Source organism: Taudactylus pleione, unplaced genomic scaffold, assembly GCF_031769625.1.
Source record: "Taudactylus pleione unplaced genomic scaffold, aTauple2 ptg000467l, whole genome shotgun sequence".
NCBI classification, from domain to species: Eukaryota; Metazoa; Chordata; class Amphibia; order Anura; family Myobatrachidae; genus Taudactylus; species Taudactylus pleione.
The window spans coordinates 106,112-124,407 of NW_028284869.1; the positions used below are offsets into that span (position 1 = coordinate 106,112).

Genomic DNA, 18,296 nt, shown 5'->3' on the forward strand with positions numbered 1-18,296 from the left:
GCGTTGGTGGTGTAGTGGTGAGCATAGCTGCCTTCCAAGCAGTTGACCCGGGTTCGATTCCCGGCCAATGCATAGTTTGTATTCAATTTTTAAGATCATAAACTCCTTAGAGAATTATTCTTGTTTTGAAGGAATTAGGAATACACTGACCAAGAAATGCCCTTTCAAAAAACGGGAAGCTTTGTTGGTATGTGTCGCACTGGCCAACGCATGATTTTTCTTGTGTATTCTTTTCATTTTTTAAGATCATAAGCTCCTTAGAGAATGTTTCTTGTTTTGAAGAAATCAGGAATACACTGACCAAGAAATGCCCTTTCAACAAATGGGAAGCTTTGTTGGTATGTGTAGCACTTATGGGATATGGGCAGAGTCATGGCTTTGTCATTCAGAGAATACTAGATTTAAGGCATCTTAAAAATATCCAGCTCTGAATAGTCTTATGTAAATTAGGCTATTAAATATATTTTCCTATTATCTGCTTTAGCATGTGATTCAAATTCTCTTTTCCAAAAGTGCCAAAAAGTGGACTTCAGTGGACATCATGTTTATTTATTCATTTACATTTTAAACCTATTTTGTGCATTGTATTAATATTTTCCATCATCAAAAGAAGTGCATTGCAGTCAATTACTGGATTAACAGTGTATTCTTTTCATTTTTTAAGATCATAAGCTCCTTAGAGAATGTTTCTTGTTTTGAAGAAATCAGGAATACACTGACCAAGAAATGCCCTTTCAACAAATGGGAAGCTTTGTTGGTATGTGTAGCACTTATGGGATATGGACAGAGTCATGGCTTTGTCATTCAGAGAATACTAGATTTATGGCATCTTAAAAATATCCAGCTCTGAATAGTCTTATGTAAATTAGGCTATTAAATATATTTTCCTATTATCTGCTTTAGCATGTGATTCAAATTCTCTTTTCCAAAAGTGCCAAAAAGTGGACTTCAGTGGACATCATGTTTATTTATTCATTTACATTTTAAACCTATTTTGTGCATTGTATTAATATTTTCCATCATCAAAAGAAGTGCATTGCAGTCAATTACTGGATTAACAGTGTATTCTTTTCATTTTTTAAGATCATAAGCTCCTTAGAGAATGTTTCTTGTTTTGAAGAAATCAGGAATACACTGACCAAGAAATGCCCTTTCAACAAATGGGAAGCTTTGTTGGTATGTGTAGCACTTATGGGATATGGACAGAGTCATGGCTTTGTCATTCAGAGAATACTAGATTTATGGCATCTTAAAAATATCCAGCTCTGAATAGTCTTATGTAAATTAGGCTATTAAATATATTTTCCTATTATCTGCTTTAGCATGTGATTCAAATTCTCTTTTCCAAAAGTGCCAAAAAGTGGACTTCAGTGGACATCATGTTTATTTATTCATTTACATTTTAAACCTATTTTGTGCATTGTATTAATATTTTCCATCATCAAAAGAAGTGCATTGCAGTCAATTACTGGATTAACTGTGTAGAGCATTGAAATCATACAATCAGGTATTGTGGCTTACAGATTTGACTAACAAATGCCCTTTTGAAAACCAGGAAGCGTTGGTGGTATAGTGGTGAGCATAGCTACCTTCCAAGCAGTTGACCCGGGTTCGATTCCCGGCCAACGCATAGTTTGTATTCAATTTTTAAGATCATAAACTCCTTAGAGAATTATTCTTGTTTTGAAGGAATTAGGAATACACTGACCAAGAAATGCCCTTTCAAAAAACGGGAAGCTTTGTTGGTATGTGTCGCACTGGCCAACGCATGATTTTTCTTGTGTATTCTTTTCATTTTTTAAGATCATAAGCTCCTTAGAGAATGTTTCTTGTTTTGAAGAAATCAGGAATACACTGACCAAGAAATGCCCTTTCAACAAATGGGAAGCTTTGTTGGTATGTGTAGCACTTATGGGATATGGGCAGAGTCATGGCTTTGTCATTCAGAGAATACTAGATTTAAGGCATCTTAAAAATATCCAGCTCTGAATAGTCTTATGTAAATTAGGCTATTAAATATATTTTCCTATTATCTGCTTTAGCATGTGATTCAAATTCTCTTTTCCAAAAGTGCCAAAAAGTGGACTTCAGTGGACATCATGTTTATTTATTCATTTACATTTTAAACCTATTTTGTGCATTGTATTAATATTTTCCATCATCAAAAGAAGTGCATTGCAGTCAATTACTGGATTAACAGTGTATTCTTTTCATTTTTTAAGATCATAAGCTCCTTAGAGAATGTTTCTTGTTTTGAAGAAATCAGGAATACACTGACCAAGAATTGCCCTTTCAACAAATGGGAAGCTTTCTTGGTATGTGTAGCACTTATGGGGTATGGACAGAGTCATGGCTTTGTCATTCACAGAATACTAGATTTATGGCATCTTAAAAATATCCAACTCTGAATAGTCTTATGTAAATTAGGCTATTAAATATATTTTCCTATTATCTGCTTTAACATTTGATTCAAATTCTCTTTTCCAAAAGTGCCAAAAAGTGGACTTCAGTGTACATCATGTTTATTTATTCATTTGCATTTTTAACCTAATTTGTGCATTGTATTAATTTTTTCCATCATCAAAAGAAGTGCATTGCAGTCAATTAATGGATTAACAGTGTAGAGCATTGAAATCATACAATCAGGTGTTGTGGCTTACAGATTTGACTAACAAATGCCCTTTTGAAAACCAGGAAGCGTTGGTGGTATAGTGGTGAGCATAGCTGCCTTCCAAGCAGTTGACCCCCGTTCAATTCCCGGCCAACGCATAGTTTGTATTCAATTTTTAAGATCATCCAAACTCCTTAGAGAATTATTCTTGTTTTGAAGGAATTAGGAATACACTGACCAAGAAATGCCCTTTCAAAAAACGGGAAGCTTTGTTGGTATGTGTAGCACTGGCCAAAGCATGATTTTTCTTGTGTATTCTTTTCATTTTTTAAGATCATAAGCTCCTTAGAGAATGTTTCTTGTTTTGAAGAAATCAGGAATACACTGACCAAGAAATGCCCTTTCAACAAATGGGAAGCTTTCTTGGTATGTGTAGCACTTATGGGATATGGACAGAGTCATGGCTTTGTCATTCAGAGAATACTAGATTTATGGCATCTTAAAAATATCCAGCTCTGAATAGTCTTATGTAAATTAGGCTATTAAATATATTTTCCTATTATCTGCTTTAGCATGTGATTCAAATTCTCTTTTCCAAAAGTGCCAAAAAGTGGACTTCAGTGGACATCATGTTTATTTATTCATTTACATTTTAAACCTATTTTGTGCATTGTATTAATATTTTCCATCATCAAAAGAAGTGCATTGCAGTCAATTACTGGATTAACAGTGTATTCTTTTCATTTTTTAAGATCATAAGCTCCTTAGAGAATGTTTCTTGTTTTGAAGAAATCAGGAATACACTGACCAAGAAATGCCCTTTCAACAAATGGGAAGCTTTGTTGGTATGTGTAGCACTTATGGGATATGGACAGAGTCATGGCTTTGTCATTCAGAGAATACTAGATTTATGGCATCTTAAAAATATCCAGCTCTGAATAGTCTTATGTAAATTAGGCTATTAAATATATTTTCCTATTATCTGCTTTAGCATGTGATTCAAATTCTCTTTTCCAAAAGTGCCAAAAAGTGGACTTCAGTGGACATCATGTTTATTTATTCATTTACATTTTAAACCTATTTTGTGCATTGTATTAATATTTTCCATCATCAAAAGAAGTGCATTGCAGTCAATTACTGGATTAACAGTGTATTCTTTTCATTTTTTAAGATCATAAGCTCCTTAGAGAATGTTTCTTGTTTTGAAGAAATCAGGAATACACTGACCAAGAAATGCCCTTTCAACAAATGAGAAGCTTTCTTGGTATGTGTAGCACTTATGGGGTATGGACAGAGTCATGGCTTTGTCATTCACAGAATACTAGATTTATGGCATCTTAAAAATATCCAACTCTGAATAGTCTTATGTAAATTAGGCTATTAAATATATTTTCCTATGATCTGCTTTAACATTTGATTCAAATTCTCTTTTCCAAAAGTGCCAAAAAGTGGACTTCAGTGTACATCATGTTTATTTATTCATTTGCATTTTTAACCTATTTTGTGCATTGTATTAATATTTTCCATCATCAAAAGAAGTGCATTGCAGTCAATTAATGGATTAACAGTGTAGAGCATTGAAATCATACAATCAGGTATTGTGGCTTACAGATTTGACTAACAACTGCCCTTCTGAAAACCAGGAAGCGTTGGTGGTATAGTGGTGAGCATAGCTGCCTTCCAAGCAGTTGACCCAGGTTCGATTCCCGGCCAACGCATAGTTTGCATTCACTTTTTAAGATCATAAACTCCTTAGAGAATTATTCTTGTTTTGAAGGAATTAGGAATACACTGACCAAGAAATGCCCTTTCAAAAAACGGGAAGCTTTGTTTGTGTGTGTAGCACTGGCCAACGCATGATTTTTCTTGTGTATTCTTTTCATTTTTTAAGATCATAAGCTCCTTAGAGAATGTTTCTTGTTTTGAAGAAATCAGGAATACACTGACCAAGAAATGCCCTTTCAACAAATGGGAAGCTTTGTTGGTATGTGTAGCACTTATGGGATATGGACAGAGTCATGGCTTTGTCATTCAGAGAATACTAGATTTATGGCATCTTAAAAATATCCAGCTCTGAATAGTCTTATGTAAATTAGGCTATTAAATATATTTTCCTATTATCTGCTTTAGCATGTGATTCAAATTCTCTTTTCCAAAAGTGCCAAAAAGTGGACTTCAGTGGACATCATGTTTATTTATTCATTTACATTTTAAACCTATTTTGTGCATTGTATTAATATTTTCCATCATCAAAAGAAGTGCATTGCAGTCAATTACTGGATTAACAGTGTATTCTTTTCATTTTTTAAGATCATAAGCTCCTTAGAGAATGTTTCTTGTTTTGAAGAAATCAGGAATACACTGACCAAGAAATGCCCTTTCAACAAATGGGAAGCTTTGTTGGTATGTGTAGCACTTATGGGATATGGACAGAGTCATGGCTTTGTCATTCAGAGAATACTAGATTTATGGCATCTTAAAAATATCCAGCTCTGAATAGTCTTATGTAAATTAGGCTATTAAATATATTTTCCTATTATCTGCTTTAGCATGTGATTCAAATTCTCTTTTCCAAAAGTGCCAAAAAGCGGACTTCAGTGGACATCATGTTTATTTATTCATTTACATTTTAAACCTATTTTGTGCATTGTATTAATATTTTCCATCATCAAAAGAAGTGCATTGCAGTGAATTACTGGATTAACAGTGTATTCTTTTCATTTTTTAAGATCATAAGCTCCTTAGAGAATGTTTCTTGTTTTGAAGAAATCAGGAATACACTGACCAAGAAATGCCCTTTCAACAAATGGGAAGCTTTCTTGGTATGTGTAGCACTTATGGGGTATGGACAGAGTCATGGCTTTGTCATTCACAGAATACTAGATTTATGGCATCTTAAAAATATCCAACTCTGAATAGTCTTATGTAAATTAGGCTATTATATATATTTTCCTAATATCTGCTTTAACATTTGATTCAAATTCTCTTTTCCAAAAGTGCCAAAAAGTGGACTTCAGTGTACATCATGTTTATTTATTCATTTGCATTTTTAACCTAATTTGTGCATTGTATTAATATTTTCCATCATCAAAAGAAGTGCATTGCAGTCAATTAATGGATTAACAGTGTAGAGCATTGAAATCATACAAGCAGGTGTTGTGGCTTACAGATTTGACTAACAAATGCCCTTTTAACAACCAGGAAGCGTTGGTGGTATAGTGGTGAGCATAGCTGCCTTCCAAGCAGTTGACCTGGGTTCGATAGAGAATTATTCTTGTTTTGAAGGAATTAGGAATACACTGACCAAGAAATGCCCTTTCAAAAAACGGGAAGCTTTGTTGGTATGTGTCGCACTGGCCAACGCATGATTTTTCTTGTGTATTCTTTTCATTTTTTAAGATAATAAGCTCCTTAGAGAATGTTTCTTGTTTTGAAGAAATCAGGAATACACTGACCAAGAAATGGCCTTTCAACAAATGGGAAGCTTTCTTGGTATGTGTATACACAGAAGTGCATTTGCAGTCAATTACTGGATTAACAGTGTATTCTTTTCATTTTTTAAGATCATAAGCTCCATTGAGAATGTTTCTTGTTTTGAAGAAATCAGGAATACACTGTCCAAGAAATGCCCTTTCAACAAATGGGAAGCTTTGTTGGTATGTGTAGCACTTATGGGGTATGGACAGAGTCATGGCTTTGTCATTCAGAGAATACTAGATTTATGGCATCTTAAAAATATCCAGCTCTGAATAGTCTTATGTAAATTAGGCTATTAAATATATTTTCCTATTATCTGCTTTAGCATGTGATTCAAATTCTCTTTTCCAAAAGTGCCAAAAAGTGGACTTCAGTGGACATCATGTTTATTTATTCATTTACATTTTAAACCTATTTTGTGCATTGTATTAATATTTTCCATCATCAAAAGAAGTGCATTGCAGTCAATTACTGGATTAACAGTGTATTCTTTTCATTTTTTAAGATCATAAGCTCCTTAGAGAATGTTTCTTGTTTTGAAGAAATCAGGAATACACTGACCAAGAAATGCCCTTTCAACAAATGGGAAGCTTTGTTGGTATGTGTAGCACTTATGGGATATGGACAGAGCATAGTTTGGTATGTGTAGCACTGGCCAACGCATGATTTTTCTTGTGTATTCTTTTCATTTTTTAAGATCATAAGCTCCTTAGAGAATGTTTCTTGTTTTGAAGAAATCAGGAATACACTGACCAAGAAATGCCCTTTCAACAAATGGGAAGCTTTGTTGGTATGTGTAGCACTTATGGGATATGGACAGAGTCATGGCTTTGTCATTCAGAGAATACTAGATTTATGGCATCTTAAAAATATCCAGCTCTGAATAGTCTTATGTAAATTAGGCTATTAAATATATTTTCCTATTATCTGCTTTAGCATGTGATTCAAATTCTCTTTTCCAAAAGTGCCAAAAAGCGGACTTCAGTGGACATCATGTTTATTTATTCATTTACATTTTAAACCTATTTTGTGCATTGTATTAATATTTTCCATCATCAAAAGAAGTGCATTGCAGTCAATTACTGGATTAACAGTGTATTCTTTTCATTTTTTAAGATCATAAGCTCCTTAGAGAATGTTTCTTGTTTTGAAGAAATCAGGAATACACTGACCAAGAAATGCCCTTTCAACAAATGGGAAGCTTTGTTGGTATGTGTAGCACTTATGGGATATGGACAGAGTCATGGCTTTGTCATTCAGAGAATACTAGATTTATGGCATCTTAAAAATATCCAGCTCTGAATAGTCTTATGTAAATTAGGCTATTAAATATATTTTCCTATTATCTGCTTTAGCATGTGATTCAAATTCTCTTTTCCAAAAGTGCCAAAAAGTGAACTTCAGTGGACATCATGTTTATTTATTCATTTACATTTTAAACCTATTTTGTGCATTGTATTAATATTTTCCATCATCAAAAGAAGTGCATTGCAGTCAATTACTGGATTAACAGTGTATTCTTTTCATTTTTTAAGATCATAAGCTCCTTAGAGAATGTTTCTTGTTTTGAAGAAATCAGGAATACACTGACCAAGAAATGCCCTTTCAACAAATGGGAAGCTTTGTTGGTATGTGTAGCACTTATGGGATATGGACAGAGTCATGGCTTTGTCATTCAGAGAATACTAGATTTATTGCATCTTAAAAATATCCAGCTCTGAATAGTCTTATGTAAATTAGGCTATTAAATATATTTTCCTATTATCTGCTTTAGCATGTGATTCAAATTCTCTTTTCCAAAAGTGCCAAAAAGTGGACTTCAGTGGACATCATGTTTATTTATTCATTTACATTTTAAACCTATTTTGTGCATTGTATTAATATTTTCCATCATCAAAAGAAGTGCATTGCAGTCAATTACTGGATTAACAGTGTAGAGCATTGAAATCATACAATCAGGTATTGTGGATTACAGATTTGACTAACAAATGCCCTTTTGAAAACCAGGAAGCGTTGGTGGTATAGTGGTGAGCATAGCTGCCTTCCAAGCAGTTGACCCCGGTTCAATTCCCGGCCAACGCATAGTTTGTATTCAATTTTTAAGATCATAAACTCCTTAGAGAATTATTCTTGTTTTGAAGGAATTAGGAATACACTGACCAAGAAATGCCCTTTCAAAAAACGGGAAGCTTTGTTGGTATGTGTAGCACTGGCCAAAGCATGATTTTTCTTGTGTATTCTTTTCATTTTTTAAGATCATAAGCTCCTTAGAGAATGTTTCTTGTTTTGAAGAAATCAGGAATACACTGACCAAGAAATGCCCTTTCAACAAATGGGAAGCTTTGTTGGTATGTGTAGCACTTATGGGATATGGACAGAGTCATGGCTTTGTCATTCAGAGAATACTAGATTTATGGCATCTTAAAAATATCCAGCTCTGAATAGTCTTATGTAAATTAGGCTATTAAATATATTTTCCTATTATCTGCTTTAGCATGTGATTCAAATTCTCTTTTCCAAAAGTGCCAAAAAGTGGACTTCAGTGGACATCATGTTTATTTATTCATTTACATTTTAAACCTATTTTGTGCATTGTATTAATATTTTCCATCATCAAAAGAAGTGCATTGCAGTCAATTACTGGATTAACAGTGTATTCTTTTCATTTTTTAAGATCATAAGCTCCTTAGAGAATGTTTCTTGTTTTGAAGAAATCAGGAATACACTGACCAAGAAATGCCCTTTCAACAAATGGGAAGCTTTCTTGGTATGTGTAGCACTTATGGGGTATGGACAGAGTCATGGCTTTGTCATTCACAGAATACTAGATTTATGGCATCTTAAAAATATCCAACTCTGAATAGTCTTATGTAAATTAGGCTATTAAATATATTTTCCTATGATCTGCTTTAACATTTGATTCAAATTCTCTTTTCCAAAAGTGCCAAAAAGTGGACTTCAGTGGACATCATGTTTATTTATTCATTTACATTTTAAACCTATTTTGTGCATTGTATTAATATTTTCCATCATCAAAAGAAGTGCATTGCAGTCAATTACTGGATTAACTGTGTAGAGCATTGAAATCATACAATCAGGTATTGTGGCTTACAGATTTGACTAACAAATGCCCTTTTGAAAACCAGGAAGCGTTGGTGGTATAGTGGTGAGCATAGCTGTCTTCCAAGCAGTTGACCCGGGTTCGATTCCCGGCCAACGCATAGTTTGTATTCAATTTTTAAGATCATAAACTCCTTAGAGAATTATTCTTGTTTTGAAGGAATTAGGAATACACTGACCAAGAAATGCCCTTTCAAAAAACGGGAAGCTTTGTTGGTATGTGTCGCACTGGCCAACGCATGATTTTTCTTGTGTATTCTTTTCATTTTTTAAGATCATAAGCTCCTTAGAGAATGTTTCTTGTTTTGAAGAAATCAGGAATACACTGACCAAGAAATGCCCTTTCAACAAATGGGAAGCTTTGTTGGTATGTGTAGCACTTATGGGATATGGGCAGAGTCATGGCTTTGTCATTCAGAGAATACTAGATTTAAGGCATCTTAAAAATATCCAGCTCTGAATAGTCTTATGTAAATTAGGCTATTAAATATATTTTCCTATTATCTGCTTTAGCATGTGATTCAAATTCTCTTTTCCAAAAGTGCCAAAAAGTGGACTTCAGTGGACATCATGTTTATTTATTCATTTACATTTTAAACCTATTTTGTGCATTGTATTAATATTTTCCATCATCAAAAGAAGTGCATTGCAGTCAATTACTGGATTAACAGTGTATTCTTTTCATTTTTTAAGATCATAAGCTCCTTAGAGAATGTTTCTTGTTTTGAAGAAATCAGGAATACACTGACCAAGAAATGCCCTTTCAACAAATGGGAAGCTTTGTTGGTATGTGTAGCTCTTATGGGATATGGACAGAGTCATGGCTTTGTCATTCAGAGAATACTAGATTTATGACATCTTAAAAATATCCAGCTCTGAATAGTCTTATGTAAATTAGGCTATTAAATATATTTTCCTATTATCTGCTTTAGCATGTGATTCAAATTCTCTTTTCCAAAAGTGCCAAAAAGTGGACTTCAGTGGACATCATGTTTATTTATTCATTTACATTTTAAACCTATTTTGTGCATTGTATTAATATTTTCCATCATCAAAAGAAGTGCATTGCAGTCAATTACTGGATTAACAGTGTATTCTTTTCATTTTTTAAGATCATAAGCTCCTTAGAGAATGTTTCTTGTTTTGAAGAAATCAGGAATACACTGACCAAGAAATGCCCTTTCAACAAATGGGAAGCTTTCTTGGTATGTGTAGCACTTATGGGGTATGGACAGAGTCATGGCTTTGTCATTCACAGAATACTAGATTTATGGCATCTTAAAAATATCCAACTCTGAATAGTCTTATGTAAATTAGGCTATTAAATATATTTTCCTAATATCTGCTTTAACATTTGATTCAAATTCTCTTTTCCAAAAGTGCCAAAAAGTGGACTTCAGTGTACATCATGTTTATTTATTCATTTGCATTTTTAACCTAATTTGTGCATTGTATTAATATTTTCCATCATCAAAAGAAGTGCATTGCAGTCAATTAATGGATTAACAGTGTAGAGCATTGAAATCATACAAGCAGGTGTTGTGGCTTACAGATTTGACTAACAAATGCCCTTTTAAAAACCAGGAAGCGTTGGTGGTATAGTGGTGAGCATAGCTGCCTTCCAAGCAGTTGACCTGGGTTCGATAGAGAATTATTCTTGTTTTGAAGGAATTAGGAATACACTGACCAAGAAATGCCCTTTCAAAAAACGGGAAGCTTTGTTGGTATGTGTCGCACTGGCCAACGCATGATTTTTCTTGTGTATTCTTTTCATTTTTTAAGATAATAAGCTCCTTAGAGAATGTTTCTTGTTTTGAAGAAATCAGGAATACACTGACCAAGAAATGGCCTTTCAACAAATGGGAAGCTTTCTTGGTATGTGTATACACAGAAGTGCATTTGCAGTCAATTACTGGATTAACAGTGTATTCTTTTCATTTTTTAAGATCATAAGCTCCATTGAGAATGTTTCTTGTTTTGAAGAAATCAGGAATACACTGTCCAAGAAATGCCCTTTCAACAAATGGGAAGCTTTGTTGGTATGTGTAGCACTTATGGGGTATGGACAGAGTCATGGCTTTGTCATTCAGAGAATACTAGATTTATGGCATCTTAAAAATATCCAGCTCTGAATAGTCTTATGTAAATTAGGCTATTAAATATATTTTCCTATTATCTGCTTTAGCATGTGATTCAAATTCTCTTTTCCAAAAGTGCCAAAAAGTGGACTTCAGTGGACATCATGTTTATTTATTCATTTACATTTTAAACCTATTTTGTGCATTGTATTAATATTTTCCATCATCAAAAGAAGTGCATTGCAGTCAATTACTGGATTAACAGTGTATTCTTTTCATTTTTTAAGATCATAAGCTCCTTAGAGAATGTTTCTTGTTTTGAAGAAATCAGGAATACACTGACCAAGAAATGCCCTTTCAACAAATGGGAAGCTTTCTTGGTATGTGTAGCACTTATGGGGTATGGACAGAGTCATGGCTTTGTCATTCACAGAATACTAGATTTATGGCATCTTAAAAATATCCAACTCTGAATAGTCTTATGTAAATTAGGCTATTAAATATATTTTCCTATTATCTGCTTTAACATTTGATTCAAATTCTCTTTTCCAAAAGTGCCAAAAAGTGGACTTCAGTGTACATCATGTTTATTTATTCATTTGCATTTTTAACCTAATTTGTGCATTGTATTAATATTTTCCATCATCAAAAGAAGTGCATTGCAGTCAATTAATGGATTAACAGTGTAGAGCATTGAAATCATACAATCAGGTGTTGTGGCTTACAGATTTGACTAAAAATGCCCTTTTGAAAACCAGGAAGCGTTGGTGGTATAGTGGTGAGCATACCTGCCTTCCAAGCAGTTGACCCGGGTTCGATTCCCGGCCAACGCATAGTTTGTATTCAATTTTTAAGATCATAAACTCCTTAGAGAATTATTCTTGTTTTGAAGGAATTAGGAATACACTGACCAAGAAATGCCCTTTCAAAAAACGGGAAGCTTTGTTGGTATGTGTAGCACTGGCCAACGCATGATTTTTCTTGTGTATTCTTTTCATTTTTTAAGATCATAAGCTCCTTAGAGAATGTTTCTTGTTTTGAAGAAATCAGGAATACACTGACCAAGAAATGCCCTTTCAACAAATGGGAAGCTTTCTTGGTATGTGTATACACAGAAGTGCATTTGCAGTCAATTACTGGATTAACAGTGTATTCTTTTCATTTTTTAAGATCATAAGCTCCATTGAGAATGTTTCTTGTTTTGAAGAAATCAGGAATACACTGTCCAAGAAATGCCCTTTCAACAAATGGGAAGATTTGTTGGTATGTGTAGCACTTATGGGGTATGGACAGAGTCATGGCTTTGTCATTCAGAGAATACTAGATTTATGGCATCTTAAAAATATCCAGCTCTGAATAGTCTTATATAAATTAGGCTATTAAATATATTTTCCTATTATCTGCTTTAGCATGTGATTCAAATTCTCTTTTCCAAAAGTGGCAGAAAGTGGACTTCAGTGGACATCATGTTTATTTATTCATTTACATTTTAAACCTATTTTGTGCATTGTATTAATATTTTCCATCATCAAAAGAAGTGCATTGCAGTCAATTACTGGATTAACAGTGTATTCTTTTCATTTTTTAAGATCATAAGCTCCTTAGAGAATGTTTCTTGTTTTGAAGAAATCAGGAATACACTGACCAAGAAATGCCCTTTCAACAAATGGGAAGCTTTCTTGGTATGTGTAGCACTTATGGGGTATGGACAGAGTCATGGCTTTGTCATTCACAGAATACTAGATTTATGGCATCTTAAAAATATCCAACTCTGAATAGTCTTATGTAAATTAGGCTATTAAATATATTTTCCTATTATCTGCTTTAATATTTGATTCAAATTCTCTTTTCCAAAAGTGCCAAAAAGTGGACTTCAGTGTACATCATGTTTATTTATTCATTTGCATTTTTAACCTAATTTGTGCATTGTATTAATATTTTCCATCATCAAAAGAAGTGCATTGCAGTCAATTAATGGATTAACAGTGTAGAGCATTGAAATCATACAAGCAGGTGTTGTGGCTTACAGATTTGACTAACAAATGCCCTTTTAAAAACCAGGAAGCGTTGGTGGTATAGTGGTGAGCATAGCTGCCTTCCAAGCAGTTGACCTGGGTTCGATAGAGAATTATTCTTGTTTTGAAGGAATTAGGAATACACTGACCAAGAAATGCCCTTTCAAAAAACGGGAAGCTTTGTTGGTATGTGTCGCACTGGCCAACGCATGATTTTTCTTGTGTATTCTTTTCATTTTTTAAGATAATAAGCTCCTTAGAGAATGTTTCTTGTTTTGAAGAAATCAGGAATACACTGACCAAGAAATGGCCTTTCAACAAATGGGAAGCTTTCTTGGTATGTGTATACACAGAAGTGCATTTGCAGTCAATTACTGGATTAACAGTGTATTCTTTTCATTTTTTAAGATCATAAGCTCCATTGAGAATGTTTCTTGTTTTGAAGAAATCAGGAATACACTGTCCAAGAAATGCCCTTTCAACAAATGGGAAGCTTTGTTGGTATGTGTAGCACTTATGGGGTATGGACAGAGTCATGGCTTTGTCATTCAGAGAATACTAGATTTATGGCATCTTAAAAATATCCAGCTCTGAATAGTCTTATGTAAATTAGGCTATTAAATATATTTTCCTATTATCTGCTTTAGCATGTGATTCAAATTCTCTTTTCCAAAAGTGCCAAAAAGTGGACTTCAGTGGACATCATGTTTATTTATTCATTTACATTTTAAACCTATTTTGTGCATTGTATTAATATTTTCCATCATCAAAAGAAGTGCATTGCAGTCAATTACTGGATTAACAGTGTATTCTTTTCATTTTTTAAGATCATAAGCTCCTTAGAGAATGTTTCTTGTTTTGAAGAAATCAGGAATACACTGACCAAGAAATGCCCTTTCAACAAATGGGAAGCTTTCTTGGTATGTGTAGCACTTATGGGGTATGGACAGAGTCATGGCTTTGTCATTCACAGAATACTAGATTTATGGCATCTTAAAAATATCCAACTCTGAATAGTCTTATGTAAATTAGGCTATTAAATATATTTTCCTATTATCTGCTTTAATATTTGATTCAAATTCTCTTTTCCAAAAGTGCCAAAAAGTGGACTTCAGTGTACATCATGTTTATTTATTCATTTGCATTTTTAACCTAATTTGTGCATTGTATTAATATTTTCCATCATCAAAAGAAGTGCATTGCAGTCAATTAATGGATTAACAGTGTAGAGCATTGAAATCATACAATCAGTTGTTGTGGCTTACAGATTTGACTAACAAATGCCCTTTTGAAAACCAGGAAGCGTTGGTGGTATAGTGGTGAGCATATCTGCCTTCCAAGCAATTGACCCGGGTTCGATTCCCGGCCAACGCATAGTTTGTATTCAATTTTTAAGATCATAAACTCCTTAGAGAATTATTCTTGTTTTGAAGGAATTAGGAATACACTGACCAAGAAATGCCCTTTCAAAAAACGGGAAGCTTTGTTGGTATGTGTCGCACTGGCCAACGCATGATTTTTCTTGTGTATTCTTTTCATTTTTTAAGATCATAAGCTCCTTAGAGAATGTTTCTTGTTTTGAAGAAATCAGGAATACACTGACCAAGAAATGCCCTTTCAACAAATGGGAAGCTTTGTTGGTATGTGTAGCACTTATGGGATATGGGCAGAGTCATGGCTTTGTCATTCAGAGAATACTAGATTTAAGGCATCTTAAAAATATCCAGCTCTGAATAGTCTTATGTAAATTAGGCTATTAAATATATTTTCCTATTATCTGCTTTAGCATGTGATTCAAATTCTCTTTTCCAAAAGTGCCAAAAAGTGGACTTCAGTGGACATCATGTTTATTTATTCATTTACATTTTAAACCTATTTTGTGCATTGTATTAATATTTTCCATCATCAAAAGAAGTGCATTGCAGTCAATTACTGGATTAACAGTGTATTCTTTTCATTTTTTAAGATCATAAGCTCCTTAGAGAATGTTTCTTGTTTAGAAGAAATCAGGAATACACTGACCAAGAAATGCCCTTTCAACAAATGGGAAGCTTTGTTGGTATGTGTAGCTCTTATGGGATATGGACAGAGTCATGGCTTTGTCATTCAGAGAATACTAGATTTATGACATCTTAAAAATATCCAGCTCTGAATAGTCTTATGTAAATTAGGCTATTAAATATATTTTCCTATTATCTGCTTTAGCATGTGATTCAAATTCTCTTTTCCAAAAGTGCCAAAAAGTGGACTTCAGTGGACATCATGTTTATTTATTCATTTACATTTTAAACCTATTTTGTGCATTGTATTAATATTTTCCATCATCAAAAGAAGTGCATTGCAGTCAATTACTGGATTAACAGTGTATTCTTTTCATTTTTTAAGATCATAAGCTCCTTAGAGAATGTTTCTTGTTTTGAAGAAATCAGGAATACACTGACCAAGAAATGCCCTTTCAACAAATGGGAAGCTTTCTTGGTATGTGTAGCACTTATGGGGTATGGACAGAGTCATGGCTTTGTCATTCACAGAATACTAGATTTATGGCATCTTAAAAATATCCAACTCTGAATAGTCTTATGTATATTAGGCTATTAAATATATTTTCCTAATATCTGCTTTAACATTTGATTCAAATTCTCTTTTCCAAAAGTGCCAAAAAGTGGACTTCAGTGTACATCATGTTTATTTATTCATTTGCATTTTTAACCTAATTTGTGCATTGTATTAATATTTTCCATCATCAAAAGAAGTGCATTGCAGTCAATTAATTGATTAACAGTGTAGAGCATTGAAATCATACAATCAGGTGTTGTGGCTTACAGATTTGACTAACAAATGCCCTTTTAAAAACCAGGAAGCGTTGGTGGTATAGTGGTGAGCATAGCTGCCTTCCAAGCAGTTGACCTGGGTTCGATAGAGAATTATTCTTGTTTTGAAGGAATTAGGAATACACTGACCAAGAAATGCCCTTTCAAAAAACGGGAAGCTTTGTTGGTATGTGTCGCACTGGCCAACGCATGATTTTTCTTGTGTATTCTTTTCATTTTTTAAGATAATAAGCTCCTTAGAGAATGTTTCTTGTTTTGAAGAAATCAGGAATACACTGACCAAGAAATGGCCTTTCAACAAATGGGAAGCTTTCTTGGTATGTGTATACACAGAAGTGCATTTGCAGTCAATTACTGGATTAACAGTGTATTCTTTTCATTTTTTAAGATCATAAGCTCCATTGAGAATGTTTCTTGTTTTGAAGAAATCAGGAATACACTGTCCAAGAAATGCCCTTTCAACAAATGGGAAGCTTTGTTGGTATGTGTAGCACTTATGGGGTATGGACAGAGTCATGGCTTTGTCATTCAGAGAATACTAGATTTATGGCATCTTAAAAATATCCAGCTCTGAATAGTCTTATGTAAATTAGGCTATTAAATATATTTTCCTATTATCTGCTTTAGCATGTGATTCAAATTCTCTTTTCCAAAAGTGCCAAAAAGTGGACTTCAGTGGACATCATGTTTATTTATTCATTTACATTTTAAACCTATTTTGTGCATTGTATTAATATTTTCCATCATCAAAAGAAGTGCATTGCAGTCAATTACTGGATTAACAGTGTATTCTTTTCATTTTTTAAGATCATAAGCTCCTTAGAGAATGTTTCTTGTTTTGAAGAAATCAGGAATACACTGACCAAGAAATGCCCTTTCAACAAATGGGAAGCTTTCTTGGTATGTGTAGCACTTATGGGGTATGGACAGAGTCATGGCTTTGTCATTCACAGAATACTAGATTTATGGCATCTTAAAAATATCCAACTCTGAATAGTCTTATGTAAATTAGGCTATTAAATATATTTTCCTATTATCTGCTTTAACATTTGATTCAAATTCTCTTTTCCAAAAGTGCCAAAAAGTGGACTTCAGTGTACATCATGTTTATTTATTCATTTGCATTTTTAACCTAATTTGTGCATTGTATTAATATTTTCCATCATCAAAAGAAGTGCATTGCAGTCAATTAATGGATTAACAGTGTAGAGCATTGAAATCATACAATCAGGTGTTGTGGCTTACAGATTTGACTAAAAATGCCCTTTTGAAAACCAGGAAGCGTTGGTGGTATAGTGGTGAGCATAGCTGCCTTCCAAGCAGTTGACCCGGGTTCGATTCCCGGCCAACGCATAGTTTGTATTCAATTTTTAAGATCATAAACTCCTTAGAGAATTATTCTTGTTTTGAAGGAATTAGGAATACACTGACCAAGAAATGCCCTTTCAAAAAACGGGAAGCTTTGTTGGTATGTGTAGCACTGGCCAACGCATGATTTTTCTTGTGTATTCTTTTCATTTTTTAAGATCATAAGCTCCTTAGAGAATGTTTCTTGTTTTGAAGAAATCAGGAATACACTGACCAAGAAATGCCCTTTCAACAAATGGGAAGCTTTCTTGGTATGTGTATACACAGAAGTGCATTTGCAGTCAATTACTGGATTAACAGTGTATTCTTTTCATTTTTTAAGATCATAAGCTCCATTGAGAATGTTTCTTGTTTTGAAGAAATCAGGAATACACTGTCCAAGAAATGCCCTTTCAACAAATGGGAAGATTTGTTGGTATGTGTAGCACTTATGGGGTATGGACAGAGTCATGGCTTTGTCATTCAGAGAATACTAGATTTATGGCATCTTAAAAATATCCAGCTCTGAATAGTCTTATGTAAATTAGGCTATTAAATATATTTTCCTATTATCTGCTTTAGCATGTGATTCAAATTCTCTTTTCCAAAAGTGCCAAAAAGTGGACTTCAGTGGACATCATGTTTATTTATTCATTTACATTTTAAACCTATTTTGTGCATTGTATTAATATTTTCCATCATCAAAAGAAGTGCATTGCAGTCAATTACTGGATTAACAGTGTATTCTTTTCATTTTTTAAGATCATAAGCTCCTTAGAGAATGTTTCTTGTTTTGAAGAAATCAGGAATACACTGA

The 18,296-nt window shown here is 33.6% G+C and overlaps 6 non-coding genes across 6 annotated transcripts; all 6 read left to right on the top strand.

Annotated features, from left to right (window-relative positions):
* TRNAG-UCC (transfer RNA glycine (anticodon UCC)) lies at nt 1-72 on the top strand. The gene has a single exon. It is a non-coding gene; the product is annotated as a tRNA-Gly (tRNA).
* A 1,486-nt stretch (nt 73-1,558) lies between these two features.
* On the top strand, nt 1,559-1,630 carry TRNAG-UCC (transfer RNA glycine (anticodon UCC)). Its single transcript has one exon. It is a non-coding gene; the product is annotated as a tRNA-Gly (tRNA).
* Nucleotides 1,631-4,257: 2,627 nt separating this feature from the next.
* Nucleotides 4,258-4,329, top strand: TRNAG-UCC (transfer RNA glycine (anticodon UCC)). Its single transcript has one exon. It is a non-coding gene; the product is annotated as a tRNA-Gly (tRNA).
* A 4,908-nt stretch (nt 4,330-9,237) lies between these two features.
* On the top strand, nt 9,238-9,309 carry TRNAG-UCC (transfer RNA glycine (anticodon UCC)). Its single transcript has one exon. It is a non-coding gene; the product is annotated as a tRNA-Gly (tRNA).
* A 2,738-nt stretch (nt 9,310-12,047) lies between these two features.
* Nucleotides 12,048-12,119, top strand: TRNAG-UCC (transfer RNA glycine (anticodon UCC)). Its single transcript has one exon. It is a non-coding gene; the product is annotated as a tRNA-Gly (tRNA).
* Nucleotides 12,120-17,413: 5,294 nt separating this feature from the next.
* TRNAG-UCC (transfer RNA glycine (anticodon UCC)) lies at nt 17,414-17,485 on the top strand. The gene has a single exon. It is a non-coding gene; the product is annotated as a tRNA-Gly (tRNA).
* Nucleotides 17,486-18,296: the final 811 nt, after the last annotated feature.